Genomic DNA, 17,580 nt, shown 5'->3' with positions numbered 1-17,580 from the left:
GCTGCATCTCCAAACCTCACATCTTCTCTTCTATCAGGCGGCACTTCATACAAAAAAGCATCTTTCAGGTACCCGCTCCACATCCCATAGCTTCCACATCCCAGCCATCTCCCTTGTCTCTTCCATTCTTTGGATCCTTACCACTGCTGCATCTGTAGCTGTTCTAGCCTTCCCTCCTAAACTTCTGTCCAAAAAAACCAACTTGCCTCCCCAAAAAACCTAAACAGAACACTACACACACCCTTCCCAAACTTCCCAGACAAACTCCCATTCAGACTCCCGTTTTCAGCTCTGCTTGCAGGCTCCTCTGCCACTGCTCCTGGATATGCAATGTATAAACAGATTTTTCCACTGTATTTCTCATCTTCCCTCCTCCCCTTCAAGTCCCCAGTTACAACTCCAATTTGCAGTCATCTGAATTTTCCCACCGAGTTGCTATAGAGCCTCTGGGGCAAGCCCTCAGCTGGTGTAAATTGACATAGCTTGATTTCAATAGACAGCTGAGGATCTGACTATTTGCTTCTGAAAGGCTTTTTCTTCTGCTGGGAGAAGAATGTGCTGCAGTTTATTCCTAAAGCAATCTGAAAAGGGTTGTATTTTTAGGAACTCTGGGTGAACTTGGAGAAATCATATTTCCATTCAATAAAGTTTGCTTTCTTAACATGTTTGAATAGTTTTCTCACACAGTCTTTAACAGTTACTCCTTTGCTTCAGTGAAAAAATGAAAGACAGGTTCTCATGGCTTGGTAGCTTTCAAGAATGTTTATTGCAATATAAAGGGGAGAACCAGTCATCTCACTGGGCTATTTCTGAAATGTCAACTATTTCCTCAGAATGTCTGTGCATTGTTACTATGTTATAAAACAGGAGATATCAACAGTAATAGTTTAATTCAAGGTAACCAGTCTCCAGTGGAGACTGAAAGTGAGCAGGCCAATGTGGACACAGTTCAATATGTTGTTTGTCAGTGTGTATGAAATTACCCTGTGCCGTTCATCCTCATGGGCCATCAGGCTCTGCAGAGGGTCTGCGACAGATGAAGCAGGCAGGAAGACAAAGAACTGCTGGTGGAAATCTCATTCCAAGTCTCGCTCACTGTGTTATAAAGATCTCTCCATGTTGAAAAGCAGAGGGGCTGGGCTTGTGGTGCTGCTGTGAACGGAGCAGGTCAGAGGAGGCGATAGTGTTAGGACAGACAAGGAAGCTGAAGGGTGCACAAGTGAGAGTGATGCAGGGCCTCCCAACTAAAGACAAATTTCTATTTTGATGATGATCTGAGTCTTGGGCAGCCAGTGAGGCTGAGGCACTGCATTAAAGCAGCTGACCGGTCCCATACTGGGTGAACAGCGCTGCCAGAAGAGACAACTCAACTCTGCATGGAGCAAAGAGACGCAAGTCCTCCTGGTTCCAATTTACATCTGATCTTCCCTTCTGGTGTTGCTCACAGACCAAGTCAACTCCTCCTGTGTCCAATCAGGAATTGGGGAGATGGGGGGGAACCTGGGCCCACCCCCTACACCGGGTTCCAGCCCAGGGCCCTGTGGATAGCATCTGTCTATGTCTCCTATATCAGCTGCGTGACAGCTATAGCTGCAATTCCCTGAGCTTCTTCCCCATGGTCTCCCCCCAGCGCCTTCTTTACCCTCACCGCAGGATCTTCCTCCTGAAGCCTGATCACACTTGTACTCCTCAGTCCTCCAGCAGCACACCTTCTCACTGCCTGCTCCTTGCACACCCTTCCCTAACTGATGGGAGGTCCTTTTTAAGCCAGGTGTCCTGATTAGTCTACCTTCCATAATTGATTCTAGTATATTCTTAATTGGCTCCAGGTGGCTTAATTAGCTTGCCTGTCTTAATTGGTTCTAGCAGGTTCCTGATTGCTCTTGGGCAGCCCCTGCTCTGGTCACTCAGGGAACAGAAAACTGTTCATCCAGTGGCCAGTATGTTTGCCTTCTACCAGAGTCCTGCACCCCACTGGTCTGGGTCTATCACAGTTCACTTCAGCTCTGGTTCAGATTCTTGGCAGAAACAGAACTGCACAGAAAGAAAAACTGAAGGGAAAAAGTGGAAAGAAAAACTATGGAATGAGTCAGAGGGCGAAGAACTATAAAATAAGTAAGGAAACACTGAGTGAAAACAAGGAAACTAGAAAGACATTATCAGAAACATAATTGTAAAGCTAAAATGGCAAAAGAAACTAATGAAAGAGAAGCACAGGTCACAATACTACAGTCATTATTGAAGCAAAACTTGCACTGAGTTCAAAGGGGGAGTTTTTTCTCTATAAGGACTGCAGAATCACGTCCCAGTTTTCCTCTCTGGATGCTACTATTTTTGAAGACACGGTTTAAGAAGTACTGCTCTATCTCCCTGAACTGAAGATAGTTGGGGACTCCCTGGTTTATATAAAGATTCTTTTGTGTGGTAGCGATTTATTTCTGCCCAGTAACATGGTTTGTCTATTCCACATATAGCATGAGAGGCTCAGAGACTGAGTCTCAGACATATGTTAAATTAAATTAAAATTAAATTATTAATTTAATTATTAATTAAATTTTTAAATTTAATTAATTAATTAATTTTTAATTAATTTAAAAATATTAATTCAAGCCATGCACTTTGAAGTAGCAGCCTTACCACTGATCCTTCTAGCCCCATGTTCCTTTTGAACTCTATAAATGTCCATTCCCTTATAAATAATAGGATTCAATACATTAATTTGTTGCTGATGTTGATTCTGATCTCTGGCCACTGTTACATAACATTAACCCGCAACAAGTCCACTTAATTATAAATGAAAAAATGCCTCTTAAAATTGCTATATACATATATTGGATTTCTTCCTGTAATGTTTTCCATAAACAGGCTGCCTACATGTGTTTTGAACTTCATGGGCATGGCTTTGTTTTAAAATAAAAATGAAGTTTGCTGAAGCAGACTGCTTTACAGTAAATAACATGATATGCCTTGAAAGCTGAGGTGACACTGATGCCAAAGAATGTCACTTTTGAAATTATTACTGAAATGGTAGAAAATATAAATGTGTGAAGTATTCAGGCCTGGGATGGGATGAAAGGGACTCAGGCACTCAACTGCTATTAAAAGTTAAATGGGCCATCTTGATTATCACTACAAAAGTTTTTTTCTCCTGCTGATAATAGCTCATCGTAACTAATTAGCCTCTCAGAGTTTGTATGGCAACTTCCATCTTCTCTGTATGTGTGTATATGTATATATATATATCTTCTTACTATATGTTCCATTCAATGCATCCAATGAAGTGGGCTGTAGCCCACGAAAGCTTATTCTCTAATAAATTTGTTAGTCTCTAAGATGCCACAAGTACTCCTGTTCTTTTTATTAAAAGTTAAGGGGAGTTTGGTGCACAACTTCTCTAGATGTTCTTTAAAACCCCACCTATAATATGACTTGTCTGTCCTATTGTGGTTTTCATTCATTTTCTGTTCTTTACAATAGTCTAAGCTGTTACATTTTAGAATGATGGTGTGCTAGGTTCAGGTTCCATTCTATTTTTAGAATGTTACTTTCTTGTAATTAATACATGATATTTTTCAGTATAGCAGTACTCTCTTCTCTTCTTCAAACAGCTAATCCATCACCAATCTTATCCCACCACTTGTTTTCAAAATATTAAATAAAGGCATTTGAAGCTGATGGTTAATAACTGAAAAGATTTATGCTCAAATTTATTTTTCATATTCAGAACCAACATTCAGGATTTTATTCAGGTTGGAAGGACTTCTTGGTACATTATAGTACAAAGAAGGTATACTATTTGCTTACTATAGCAAATAGTAAGTGTAAGGTGCGTGTGTGTGTGTGTCTGTCTGTCTGTATCTGCTTGTCCTGTTACTCCACTGAGGACAAAACATTCCATGTGAGTGTAACAAAGGTGGGAAGTAGACAAGAGAATGGTGAAAATATTTATATACCCAAGGCCTTCTGGAAAAATGAGTGCAACAAAATTAGATCGAGAAAATACATGTTTCTAGGCAGATGACATCAGTAAGAAACAAAAAAGGAAAGAACACACAGTGAATAAAACTTTCTACTGTGACTGTGATAAAATGTTAGTCAAAGGAGTATTGCCGTTTGTCCAAGAAGAAAAGCCACAACTTCATACGCCAACAATTTTTGTTATAAGCACACACTTATTTTTATTGTGGAAGCACAGGAAGAACCTCTTTCAAGAGTGGGAGCACACTGTGCTGGACGCTGCACAAACACACAGGAAGAAGGTCCTTGCCCAGAAAGCTTACAATTTAAATAGATAAGAGACAATAATAGACAAATGGCATTAATTCAAAAGGTGAAAGGTGTATTTGTTGTGACGACTTTAATATATTTAGTTTCGGTCCTTCCCCTACCTCCCCCATACCACATCGTCCAAATGTCCCAGCTAGGCTGCTAACACCACTAATGCCTCAACATATCGTTGCTCCATCCTGCCCACCCTGTGGAAGTGTAACCCATGCCCCCTGGTGGCAGCTAGACCAGCTAGAAACCCATGAGCCTGCTACTGGCTTGGCTAAAAGACATGTGTGTTTTAGCTCATGCAACAGCAGCTCATGCATTAAGCTCCAGAGGTCCCATGTTTGATCCCAGCCACCGCTGACCAAGAGCTGTCAGTGTTACAGATGCAGCTATAAAGGAGAACTGGTAGGTGAGTGAGAAATAAACATAGCCAATACGATGGTAATTATGTTAGCGAAGGTGTCTAAAGGCCATGGTCTTTCTTGCTCCTACAGCCAACACTACTCCTGCTGCTTCTCTCCACCACTGAGGGATGTGTGTGTATTGGACAGCAGCTCCTACTGCACCGCTTGCTGCGCATCAGGGGAGAAAGGTGGAATGGCCTCTCTTCCCTTTGCAAAACATAGATCTTGAAAGCATGTGGTGACAGAATTCAATGTACAGGATATTAAAGTAGAGTAATAACAGTTTGGCATGTACCATACATAGTGATTTTCTTCTATAGGTTGCAAAGAGCTTTACAAAAGTGGCCAAGCATTAGTTAAACGCTTTACAGTTGAGGTATCTGATGCATGGAGAGTTTAAGTGCCTTATCCAAGATGGTCTAGTGAGTCAGTGACAGTAAGGAATACAGCAAAGGTCTTCTGATTCCCAGTCCTGTGGTCACTGAATCTAGCCAGCAGTGCCCAAACTGGCAGGTTCGCCAGGTGGAGCCAACTGGCCTTGGTGCTGGCTATGCCTCATTTCCAGTTGCTTTTACAGGCTCCAGACTTTTCATTGCAAAGAAGAACCCTGGCACCTGTGGAAATTGATGGACAGAAGGGGCAGGGTAGCTGCCTCTCTTAGGGGAAGCTTGAGCTGAGGAACAGGAGAAGCAGCAGTTGCAGAGATTGGGATGAGAGGAGCACCTCACAGGAAGGAGAGGCGCGAACAGCAGGGTGGCTGGCAGAGAGAAGTGGCAAGTGGGTAGCAGAGCGGCTGGTGGAGAGGCGTGACCGGCAGGGCAGCTGGTGGAGAGGCGTGACCAACAGGGTGGCTCGTGGAGAGGCGTGACTAGCAGGGCAGCTGGCGGAGAGAAGTTGGTGGAGAGGGCCAGAACAGAGCCCCTCAGAGGCGTGGCAATCGGCCGTTGGGGTATGGAGTGAGTGCCTGAGCAGTGCAGAGTGTAAGGTGCCCCCTAACCCTCCCCCCCACCCCTTGCCTTCCACACTGGGTAGGATGTGAACTCTGCGGATGAACCTCTGAACTCTGGGGCTGCACTGGCCAAGGACAGCCACTGTACATGGGGTACAGAGAAGGGATGGGTATGTTAAAGGGACTTTTGAGTTGCTGGACTTAAGACCCTGAGGGGAAAAGGACACTGCCCAACTTACTTGGGGATGGGTCTTTTGCTCATCGTTTGTGTTGATGAGCCCTAGTTGCGGTGTTTTCCCAAATTAATGCTGGGTTAATTTCCTCCTTTTATTAAAAGTTTTTTCTATACTCAGACTCTGTGCTTGCGAGAGGGGAAGTATTGCCTCTTAGAGGCACCCAGGGGATGGTGTGTAATTGTCCCGGGTCACTGGTGGGGGCTCGAGCCGGTTTTGTGTTGTATTGCTGAAAAGGAACCCCTAGATCCTGAACTCGGCCCTTGTTGCTGCTGGCTTCATCTGGCAGAAGGGTTACATGTGTATGTTGCCATCGGTAGCAGGGGCTGAAAGAGGGGATGGAGAATGTGCCACTCCATTTTGGAGCAGCAGCAGCAAAGAGCACGTTGAACGCATTGCCTCCCTGCCTGAAGGCTTGTCTATACAGTGCTTTCATCCATACCAGAAAGGTGTGAATTAGTGTATCCTAGTGTATCATTCACTAACTGGCCTGAGTGGACCAGGCTGGCGCACACTAAAAGTTTTCTGGTGAGCAGGACAAGTGGGGTAGAGGGTGGGGATATGGGGGAAGGAGGTGAGGTGGGGAGGAAGAGGCAGTGGGGAAGGAAAGGGAATGGGATGGGGCAGGGGGCAGATGTGGGATGGGGAGGAGCATAGGGGCAGGGGGCAGTAGGGAGAGGAAAGGGGATGAGATGGGGAGAGGAAGAGGAGGGGAGGGGATGGGAAAGTGGGGAAGGGGTGGGGGGAATGGGGGGAAAGCAGGAGCCCTGCATGCAGCATCCCCTCAGCAGCAGCTGGTGCTCCCCTGTTAAGCTGGCCCATCCCCTCCCAGCACTGGTAGCCCACCTCCAGTGGGTACCCCTGCCATGGGTACCCCTGCCACAGGTACCCCCTCCAGTGCTCTCCAAATACCCTCTCCAGCACCACCAGATATCCCTCCCAGTACACAGATACCCCTCCAGCACCCCCCAAATACCCTCTCCAGCTCCTCTTCCCCCCCGACAGTGTCCTCTATTTGGGAACTTGAAATATGGTAACCCCTTAAGGGTCGCTCTATTCTCACAGCCTTGGTTTTGGGAGCTGGTGGGAGCGAGTCTTACCTGCCAGCAGCCGCCTGCCCCCGCACCTGGGCACCAGGCTTGCATGGCTGAGCTCAAAGCTCGGGCTGTGAGACCGAGATCCTGGCAGCCATGGGGCTGGAGCAGAGGAACAAGGGCCAGTTCTGGTCTGCGAGCAGGGAGTGTGGGGAGAGTGATCCGGCTGCAATGGCAGGTCCCTGGGCAGTGAGCAGGGTGTGACCGGGCTGCTGAGAGGCAGGTGCCCCAGGGGAATGAGTCCTCCAGGGAATAGGGAGCATCTCATGGCAGCCAGGCTCCATTGGCAGGGGCCAGCACCAGAGAGTGTCACCAGCCAGCACTGAGCTCCTTCAGGGAAGAGGCAAGAGTGTGTCAGGCACAGCTCAGCGCTGTGCCCGGCTGTGTGGACGTGGCCTGGCTCGGAAAGCAGGGCAGGGAGAGCTGCTGGGAAGCCAGCCAGTGTCCTGGCTCCCACAACGTGGAGAGCCAGGGGTCCGAGCGACTCCTACCAGCTTCCAATCTGCTGGCTCTGGGCAGGAGGCAACCATTTTCAAACTGTGGGGCGCATCCCCCTAGGAAGGTGTGCCCCACAGTTTGAAAACCTCTGTGCTAAATAGGATGCAGAAAACTGGGTGGGGGTCATGTGACTCCACATGCCCTCCCCACACACGTCACCGCTTCTGGGTGAAAATATGGCTGCTTGCCCTGGACGCTAAAATGCTTAGTTTTGGCTCTGCCCCCTAGTTGCCAACCATGACACCTCACAGACCCAATGGGCGTGGGACCTGAAAGAGCTTCCCTTCAGAACCTGTGGACAGGAGCAGTGTGCCGTGAAACAAAGTATCATTTATTCACACTCCGAAGTGTATTTAAAACAAGAAACTTAAGCACCTACTGCCTTCCCCATGCTTGGCATTCACCTCAAGCCCCTTAGTAGACATGACTTAGCCTTGGTGCCACTGTATTTTCTTGGGGACCAAGTTACAGCCTGCTTGTGGCAGACCCAGGCTTTCAGGTTTTGACTACAGAGCAAAAAAACCACCCCATGGCTGGTCTGTGCCAGGCGACTTGGGTTTGCGGGGCTCGGGCTGCGGGGCTGTTTCATTGCTGTGCAGACGTCCGGGCTCGGGCTGGAGCCTGAGCTCTGGGACCCTCCCACCTCACAGGGACCTAGAGCAGGAGCAGTGAAAGCTTCCTAAAAGTGGGGAGGCCACTGGCGCCCGAACTGTGGCCCCACCCCTTCCCCACCCCCACTCACTCCTCTCTGCCTCCTCTCCCCTGCCTGTCACTTGCCCTTATGGATGGTAAAAAGTGTGGGGCTATGGCAGCCCTGTTCCGGCACCCCTGCTCTAGAGCCTGGACTTCAGCCTGAGCCAGGCATCTATCCAGCAGTGGAACAGCCCTGCAACCCAAGCCCTGCAAGCCTGAGTCGGCTGGCATGGGCCAGCCACGGGTGTCCAGCCACAGGTGTCTAGTTGCTGTGTAGACATACGCTCGGACTGACAGAGGGTCTCTTATATCCCTGTCAGTACTTACTGATGCTCCCTGAGCAGCTTCTCTCAACTCATTCAAATCCTGTAGGCTGGGGTCCTGTAATGGTTTAATATACTAAACTGTTCTAACCTGAATGGGGCCAGGTAGGAAGTATTCCCCAATTAACAGCTTCCCTATTTTTTCTTCAAGGACTCTCATCTGTGTCATTGTTTTATTTTCCTTGCTTGGTTCCTCTACCAATCCCTTTGATCCATTTCCATAGCAAGTAACCCATCATAAACAAACACACAGATATTCACCATATTCATTAAAATATTCATATTTCCCACTTTGTCAATATGACAAAAACAGGATTTTGTCTATACTGTAAGGTGAAACTGCAGTAATAAATCTAGTTTCTCTTTACAGTGTAAAGCTGTATGTTATTGACACAGCTATTGCTAGTCCTGGTAGATTTGTGTTTGCAATATTCATAGATAGTGATGTGATTTCCTCATTATATTCTTTTACACTACAAAAACATTATGGTTTTATTTGCAGTTGTGACATCTTACTAAACCGGAATTTTATTATCACAAAGCTCAGTACTGCTAGTGGGACAAATTGTGAAGTCCTTTCTCTAGCAAAAGTCTTACCAAAATCAGTGGGAGTTTTGCTTGACTGAGGACTGATTAAAAATGGAGGGCCTTGGGATATGTCCCAGTTAGGAACTCCAAGGTCTCTCATGTTAGAATATCATTTTGGCTGGGTTTTTTTTTCCTCCTTTGAGTACCTTGTTACCAGACTTAGTTAACAAAGTTCTATCTGCAAAGACAAAGTCTGCTCTCATTACATATTTATAACCCTGTAGAAGATTGAGGGCAGAATCTGATGATAACATGGTTGCACAAATAATTGAAGAGATACTCTATTCCTGTTGGTGATCCCTGAGCTAGAAAAAAAGCAGCTTGACATTCAGGTTCCAGGTTGACCTTGCAAGGCTGACAGTAAATCCATCATTATCTTAGTAAACTGAGCATGCTTAGTATAGAAATCACTGAGAAGTGATAAATGTGGAACTCTGCCAGGCCACTTTTACAGTCTCTTTTTGGAAGAGAACTGGATTTTCAGCCTGGGTGCAGTGGGGAAGAGTTAAGACTGAGCACGGGAATGCAAAGGAACAGAGGTGTTTTGTGAGGGCAAAGCTGATTGCAAAATGTTTTAAAAGATCAGAAACCACATCCTACCTTTACCAGGAAAATGGTTTCTTTTTAATGTTTAAATTTAAAAAAAAATCATTACTACTTTAGCAAACAAAGAAAGGAAGTTAAAAAAAAGTGTAAAATGACAGAATTCTATGTTCTAGGTGGTCAGCAGCCATTGTCACTGGAGCTGCTTTGATATGTTTGAAAAGTGGTTCAGTAAAAACATATTGTAGTGCCAGTTCATGGCATCAATGATCAGGCAAAATCCCATTCAGATTGTCTGTTTAGAAAACCTATTAGCACTTCCATCACAGATTCATTTTTGCAAAAATATATAACCTGGCATAAACGTGCAGAGGCCTCAAACCTATTCTAGATGTCTTGGCCCAAAAGTACATTGCTCTTACAAGTTTAAAATAAATGTGTCTGTTCTTATGAGGAGATTGTCTATATGTATTATATTTTAAAATTAGCCAAATGGAAAATAACATTTTAGATATATATATTTACACTCGCTAGTTTAAAATGTTATTTTCCATTTGGCTAATTTTAAAATTATTTCTGTTCATATAATGAAGTCTGGCTGATTAGTGCACAAATATAGTTTTATGACTTTTTGGTTTTTGGAAATGGAAAATTATGAAGAACACCCTGAAGTAAATTTCTACAGAATCACATAGTGCATAAAACAAAGAAAATTCAGTACTAGATTTCCAACCCCAATGACTGCTACCACCAGATCCCTGAACTGGAAGGATCACCTGTAGCAGCATAAAGTAGTCCAGGCTCTCTGCCCATTCAGTCCTTTGCCTCTGTTGAGATGGCCAACAAGGTTGCCAGTTTTTGACAATAGTTGTTATGAGATGCCCAGTAGGAACTGGACTGAGTTGACCATCAGATATAGCTTTTAGTCACTACTGATCTGGGCTGGATACAAACCTGAGGTGATTTAGATGTTAGGGGCTTTGTATTCCATTGCCAGGCTCTTGAGTCACCCAGACCTTCAAACACAGACAATTGCTAACAGGGCCCTACGTGTAACAGGAAAGCCAGCCTCAGGCACCCTCTCTCTTGAATCTATTCTCTGTGTTTCACTTCCTTTTCACTTATAAGGTGTAATTGTTTCTGCAGAGTATTGCTTCCTATTGCAGCTACAATTTTCCTCCAGCTGAGAAGGAAGAATTCATTACTAAAAGTGTTTCTCCCACCAACACCGCCTTCTTTTGACACAACCTGCTTATTTCTGCACTCCCAGACCCGGAGATTGGAACCTGCCTTGAAGAGTTGAAAACAGCATTAGGAAGTGGAGCTAGAGTAATAAGAAAGGCCCAGTTCACCTCACCAAAAAAAAAAAACAGAATAATTACAAAGTGAAAGAAGACAAAAGGGAACAATGAGAGGGAAGTGGGTCACATCTGTGTTATTACAATGACTCCATATTGCATCAGTTTTGCAATATGTTCCTTGGGAGGACACTTGCTGTCCTCATCCTCAGGATTCAGGAAAGCATCCTGGTTCACAAAAGTAGAAGGATGGAGGAGTGACTAGTACTAGCCTGGGACATAGAAGAGCTGGGTTTAATTCCCTGCTCTGCTACAGTCGTCCTGTGTGACCTTGGTAGTCTCTCTCCATTCCCTATTTGTGAAATGGCGATAACAACACTTCTCTATCTCACAGGCAGAGATGACTGGTATGTGCTGAGGGGGATGGGGAGTGCAATTTAAAGGTTCACCCCACACACACAGTTTGAGTCACGCCCCTCCCTCATACCCTCAGCAGCCCCTCCCTGCAGCTTGCAGCTGTTTGCTACTGCCTTTCTCTCTCTAACTTTGTTCTGCAGCATTAGTGCCAGATAACAGAACTTCACTAAGGCTTTCCTGTTGACCCTTATTGGGCCCTACACAGCTTCCAAATCCTTCTCAGCTCCTAGAGCTAACAGTTATTTCAGAAGGTGAGTCTTGTGCCCCTTCGTTTCCCCATCTTGCCACAGCACCAGTGGAAACAGATAGATAGGACTGCATTGTGATAATGTCCTTTGTACTTTGGGAGTTAAAGTGCTCAGGGTTAGATAAATGGCAGAATAGTAAGTTATTGGGTGGTGATATTAATTAGTAGGGCAGTGATTTTGTCACACAGGTCATGGAAATCGCGAATTGAATAAAGTCTGTGAAACCAAGTGGCATTGCAACCTGGCAGATGGGATTGCAGTGCCACACAGACCTACAGGGAGCAGATAGGCCAAACCTAAGTGGTACTGTGACCATGTGTGCCAGGTTGCAATGCCCGGAGTGGGGATCCAGGCTCAGGCTCTCAACACACACACACACACACACACACACACCTACACACCCCTACCTTTCAGCATCTTCTGACCACTGGAGTGAAACTGCAGTGAAAAAATGTCAACAACAAGTGCAAGCAAGGTGGGAAATATTTGGTGACCTTTCTGGGACTTATCTATTTTTTCCTGCACCTTTGCTATGAAATTTACTAAAAATGTCCATGCCAGAATTGTAGCCTTATCCATTAGTAATGTAGGAACTCAAATGAGATACATCTGATTTTTGCTACAGTCCTGTGGAGGAGTTTGACTTTGCTTTGTTAGCTGCAAACTGCCAATCAGAAGCACTGAAATCCTAGCTTCCTACAAGGGAAGGTGCGCACATTTAAAAAAAAAAAAAGTTAAAATTCAGTAGTTAGAATTCAGTATTCAGAATTTACCTCTGCTCTGCTTGTACGCACGTGACAATGTGGTTTCGAAAATCATATTTTCCTATTTTTAGAACTCCTTTACTCGCCCGGCCATATGAAAGAACAACACAGAGAACGAGGAAAGTGACCATAAAGAGAAATTTCACTTAAAATGCTGTCAAAGGCACAAAGTAAACAAACTGAAAAATAGAGGGAAAATGCTTTTTCTTCTAATCACTTTCAGATGTAGTAATCTGAGGTAATAATTGTAATCGTAATCAGCCAATCAATTTCCAACAGAAGTTTGGTTTGTATTTTTATTTGTTTTTTAAACATTCACAGTGTCCCTTTAAAATATATATCGTTTAACTTTTGTTCCTTCTATGTTTGTGTAAAGAAATAGTCTATAAAAAATATGTAAAGTTGATCACAGTTTTTTTAAAAAGTAGGGACTATGTATAATATGCAGCCAAACTTCCTAAAACTAATCAGTCTTGCATGATGAACTGACATTGTTGAAATCGCCCTAGATTTATCATTATCAAACTGAACTCACCAGGATACAAAGCTAAAGATAAAATATTACAGCCAGTAATAATTCGTCTAACATAAAAACAACTGTCTGAGGGAGTTCAGATACTACTAACTTCCCATGGTCTGATTAGACTTTTTTCATTTAGCTAAAAAGAAGGAAGAATGGTAGAGAAAAATATTAACATTTTGTACTGTTACATACCTATGCAAGCTCAGTACCATTTAAAATAAAAGGAAAAGGGTGAAATTCTGGTCTCATTGAAATCAATGGGAGATTTGGGCAAAATTCCCCATGATTTCAATGGGACCAGGATTTCACCCAAACTATGGTCTCTGTTTATTTTTTTTCCTTATAAAACAGCCCTTTAGAGTTTCTATATTGAACAACTGTTTTAATGGATTTACTGTCACCACACCTCTTGCCAGCTATTGTCAAAAGTTTGCCTTGTTCTGATTAGTTGGATATTTGGAAGGGAAAAACAAAGTTATTCATCCATTAATCATATTTTTCAAATGCTAGTTATTAACAAAGAATTATTGTTAAGCTGCTTTTTAAATTGATTAATTTTTGGTTTCTCTTTTTCTTTCTCTGTATATACAAATTTCACTTTTAAAATCAAATGCAATGAAAAGCACTTTTAAAATATCCCTGCATCACATTAGGATTTTTTTCAAAGTAACATAAAATGTAAACTCATCTTTGGGCCAGACACTTACAGAAAGCATCGTAAAATTAAACTTCCAATTCTTCATTGTGGATCCTTGCACTTGTTGCTTTTTAAGGGTGAATAAAAATCCCAAGAAAGTGTCAATATGCAAAGCTGATGACATATTAACAATAATTGCCTAGCAAGAATGATTGTTTTATTTCTCTCTGTTTCTGCCTAGAGGTTAGACCTGGGAACTGAAGACCAGGGCAAGACACTATTTTGATGGAAGTGGGGCTGTTCTTTAGTATGAATACTGTATTGTAACTTGGTTACTGGGATGTTTACTGTAGGATTATGTTGATTTAGTTTTTGTTGGAAAAAACATGCAGGAAGTCAACTGAAATATTGCTATGGACTTCAGTGGGCTTTGGATCAGGCCCTAAGTGTCCTGAAGTGCTGAGAATTTACAATGCTGATGAAACACCTGGGAGCTGTGGATGCCTGGAACTTTGAAAATCAGCCTACATTAATTTTAATCCCTCAATAATATTATGGTAAATAACCTTGGGGCACAAAACTTGTAAGTAGTGGCTTTTATCCCTAGATGTACAGTCTGGGCAATAATTCTTACTCGTCCATGTAAAGCACTTTGAGATCCTTGGTTGAAAGGTCCTCTCAATAAAAGCATTATTGTATATAAAACTGTGCGTATGTAAATGAAAATACACACAATCTTCTATACACATATGTAAACAATCTTATTTTTCCAAAGAGGTTTCCTTGTATAGACTTCACTTGAAAATTAGCACTCTCAAGAGATCAGGATAATGATAACTTAATGTAACATTAAACTGATAATTGATGTTTGACAGGTATTGCTAATGCTATTTCACACGTTAGTTATGAAGAATTCCTGCTTGACACTTGAGTAACACAGCAGTGCTTTTCAATTTCTTCTTTTGCACAGTTGCCATAATCCATATGTAATTGTTTAAACATGTAATCAGCATCATCTGTAATTTGCCCCAGGCCGTTAGGAAATGGAGTCAAAGAGAAAAAGCTGAACAGCAATATGGTCCTTCTTTGGATTTTGCATCCAGTTTCCAAATATTCATCAGTAAAGGAGAAGATGCTGACAGAGAAAAATGTATCAAGAGCTTTCTGCCAAAAGTCATTCAATTTCCTATTCCAGTGCAGGAAAGTGTCTATACTTATAGATGGGTGTATCTTTCACAACATGAAAACATGACACTATATTATTAGTGCTGAAATGTAAAGAGTAATGGTTATTTAGCACCTGGCTCCCACCAGCAGGCTGACAACTCAGAGAAATGAAAATGGTACATGTACTTTGTTAGACAGCAAGAAATAAACAAGCTATTCAATATCCACTCCCTTAAGAGGGAAGCATCTAGCTCACCATCTATACATAGGTTTCAGAGTAGCAGCCGTGTTAGTCTGTATTCGTAAAAAGAAAAGGAGTACTTGTGGCACCTTAGAGACTAACAAATTTATCTGAGCATAAGCTTTCGTGAGCTACAGTTCACTTCATCTGATGAAGTGAACTGTAGATTACGAAAGCTTATGCTCAAATAAATTTGTTAGTCTCATTTATACATAGAATGCTGACAATCTACTTCCCCTCTGGGGGCGAGGCGGAAGGACAGTAAAGAAACTGTTATTTGCTCTTACCTTGCTGCAACCTGGTGATGCTTCTGCTGTCTAGTCTGAGAATGAGAGTACAGGAACTAGTGCAGCAGCTTATTGCTGCATTGGATTACCCAAACTATGTATTTAGTAATTAGACAGTCAGGCATTTGTTAGCTAGATGAGCTATAAATACACTATCTCCAAAGAACTAGCCATCTACAGGAGATAAGAACCACAACACCTCAGTGCATCCAGCCTTTTAAGGCAGCGTAATTACAATAGCACAAGACCTGTAATGGAAAGGAGCTGCCTTGCTCTTAGCAACCCCCATCCTTTTGTTCTGTTTAATTTGGAGACAGCTGAGATTTATATATACTTACCCATCTGTGTAAAGTGCTTTGGAATCCTCAGGATATTACCCTGCTTAACTATTAGTATTTTATTATAAATATCTGAACAATAAAAAAGCCTCATTTTCAAGTAAGTTTTATTTATCACATGAGATCTTAGGGCTTACTAAAGACACTTAGGAAGTTTCTATTAGTCTATATATATAACAGAATCTCAGTTCCTTTAAGTAATCTAGGTAGGGTATATAGTCATTGCCATAGAATCTGAGCACCTCACAGTCTATAATATATTTACCTTCATTACACCTCTGTCAGCTAGGAAACTGCTATTAGCCCCACTTTACAAATGGGAAACTGAGATCAAGGTCCTGTCTATATGGCGAGTTAGTATGCAGCAGCTGGGGTGTAAATCTACAGCGCACTAGCCTGCTGTACGCTAACTGGCCCTGTGGCCCCAACTCTCATGCACTAGAAGTCCATAGTGCACAGCAGCTCTAAGCACTCTATGATCAGGAATTAGGATCGGCATGGACAGTTAGTATGCAGCAGGCTAGTACACGGTGCACTGTAGATTTATATCTCAGCTTGCCACATACTAACAATTCTCTGTATAATCAAGTCCTACGTGACTTCCTCAAGGTCACACGGTAAGTCTGTGCCAGAACTAAATTGAACTGAACCAAATCCCAGCTAGCTCCCTAACCACTGGATCATCCCTCTTTTCTAATGAAGTTGTTACATCAGTTTAAAGAACTATCATGCATTTAGGGAACTAAAGATCTATTGTATAATCACAGCGATTAGAGATGGAAAACATTAGATAGGCCTCAGTCATGTGCTGAGAACTATGTGGGCAAAGCTCTGAGCCTGTTCAGAGCCTCGTTGACTTCAATTGGGGCTCTGTATAGGTGCCGGGATCTGCCCATGCAGTTCTCAGGGCAGGCCGAGCACTACAGTCCATCCCGTTACCAATGCAATATACCTATATCACTGTGATGATAGGACAGTTGCCCCAGAGTTCATAGATTTCAAGGCCAGAAGGGACCATTGTGATCATCTAGTCTGACCTCCTGCATATCACAGTCCATAGAACTTCCCCCAAATAATTCCTAATGCAGAGCTTTTAGGAAAAAAACATCTGATTTTGATTTTAAAATTGTCAGTGATGAAAAATCTACCACACCCTGAGTAAATTGTTCTAAAGATTAATTACTCTCACCATTAAAAATGTATGCCCCAGTTCTAGTCTGAATTGGTCTTGCTTCAACTTCCAGCCAATGGATCACGTTATACCAGGGATCGGCAACCTTTGGCATGCGGCCCGTCAGGCCAGTGGAAGCTGCGATTGGCTGAATCTGTGGACACTGCAAGTAAACAAACCAGCCCGGCCCACCAGTGGCTTTCCCTGTCAGGCTGCGTGCCAAAGGTTGCCGATTCCTGTGTTATACCCTTCTCTGCTAAATTAAAAAGCACATTATTCAATATTTGTTCCCCAAGTAGGTACTTATAGACTGTAATCACTGTAAGTCACCCCTTAACCTTCTCTTTGCTAAACTAAATAGATGGAGTTCCTTGAGTCTATCGCATGTTTTCTAATCCTTTAATCATTCTTGTGGCTAGTCCCTTAACCCCTTCCAATTAATCAACATCCTTCTTGAGTTGTGGGCACCAGAACTGGGCACAATATTCAAGTAGCAGTTGCTAAATACAGAAGTAAAATAACCTCTCTACTCCTACTTAGGATTGTCCTGTTTATGCATCCCAGGATTACATTAGCTCTTTTGGCCACAGAATCACACTGGGAGCTCCTGTTCAGCTGATTATACACCCCCGCAAATCTCTTTCAGAGTCACTGCTTCCCAGGATAGAGTCCCTCATCCTGTAAGTATGGCCTACCTTCTTGGTTCTTAGTTATATATGTTTACCGTATTAAAACACATATTGTTTGCTTGCACCCAGTTTACCAAGCGATCCAAATTGTTCTGAATTAGTGATCTGTTCTTGTCGTGATTTACCACTCTCCCAATTTTTGTGTCATCTGCAAATTTTATCAGTGGTGATTTTATGTTTTCTTCAGGTCACTCATAATA

General features: G+C 43.0%; 1 protein-coding gene across 5 annotated transcripts in view; it reads right to left on the bottom strand.

The window, feature by feature from the left end:
• Positions 1–15,366, bottom strand: part of FHL2 (four and a half LIM domains 2) — a 74,002-nt gene extending 58,636 nt beyond the window's left edge. The window contains exon 1 of one of the 5 annotated variants that reach the window (XM_043511948.1): positions 15,183–15,366. The gene's annotated coding sequence lies outside the window, so the exon portion shown is untranslated. Of the gene's footprint in view, positions 1–12,336; positions 12,416–15,182 lie in introns of those variants that run through there. The other 4 variants (XM_043511994.1, XM_043511838.1, XM_043511913.1 and 1 more) reach the window with 4 other exon arrangements.
• Positions 15,367–17,580: the final 2,214 nt, after the last annotated feature.

This window comes from Dermochelys coriacea, chromosome 1 (genome assembly GCF_009764565.3).
Source record: "Dermochelys coriacea isolate rDerCor1 chromosome 1, rDerCor1.pri.v4, whole genome shotgun sequence".
Classification (NCBI taxonomy): Eukaryota; Metazoa; Chordata; order Testudines; family Dermochelyidae; genus Dermochelys; species Dermochelys coriacea.
Note: the sequence above shows the minus strand (reverse complement) of the source record. Positions and strands in the feature narration are given on the sequence as shown.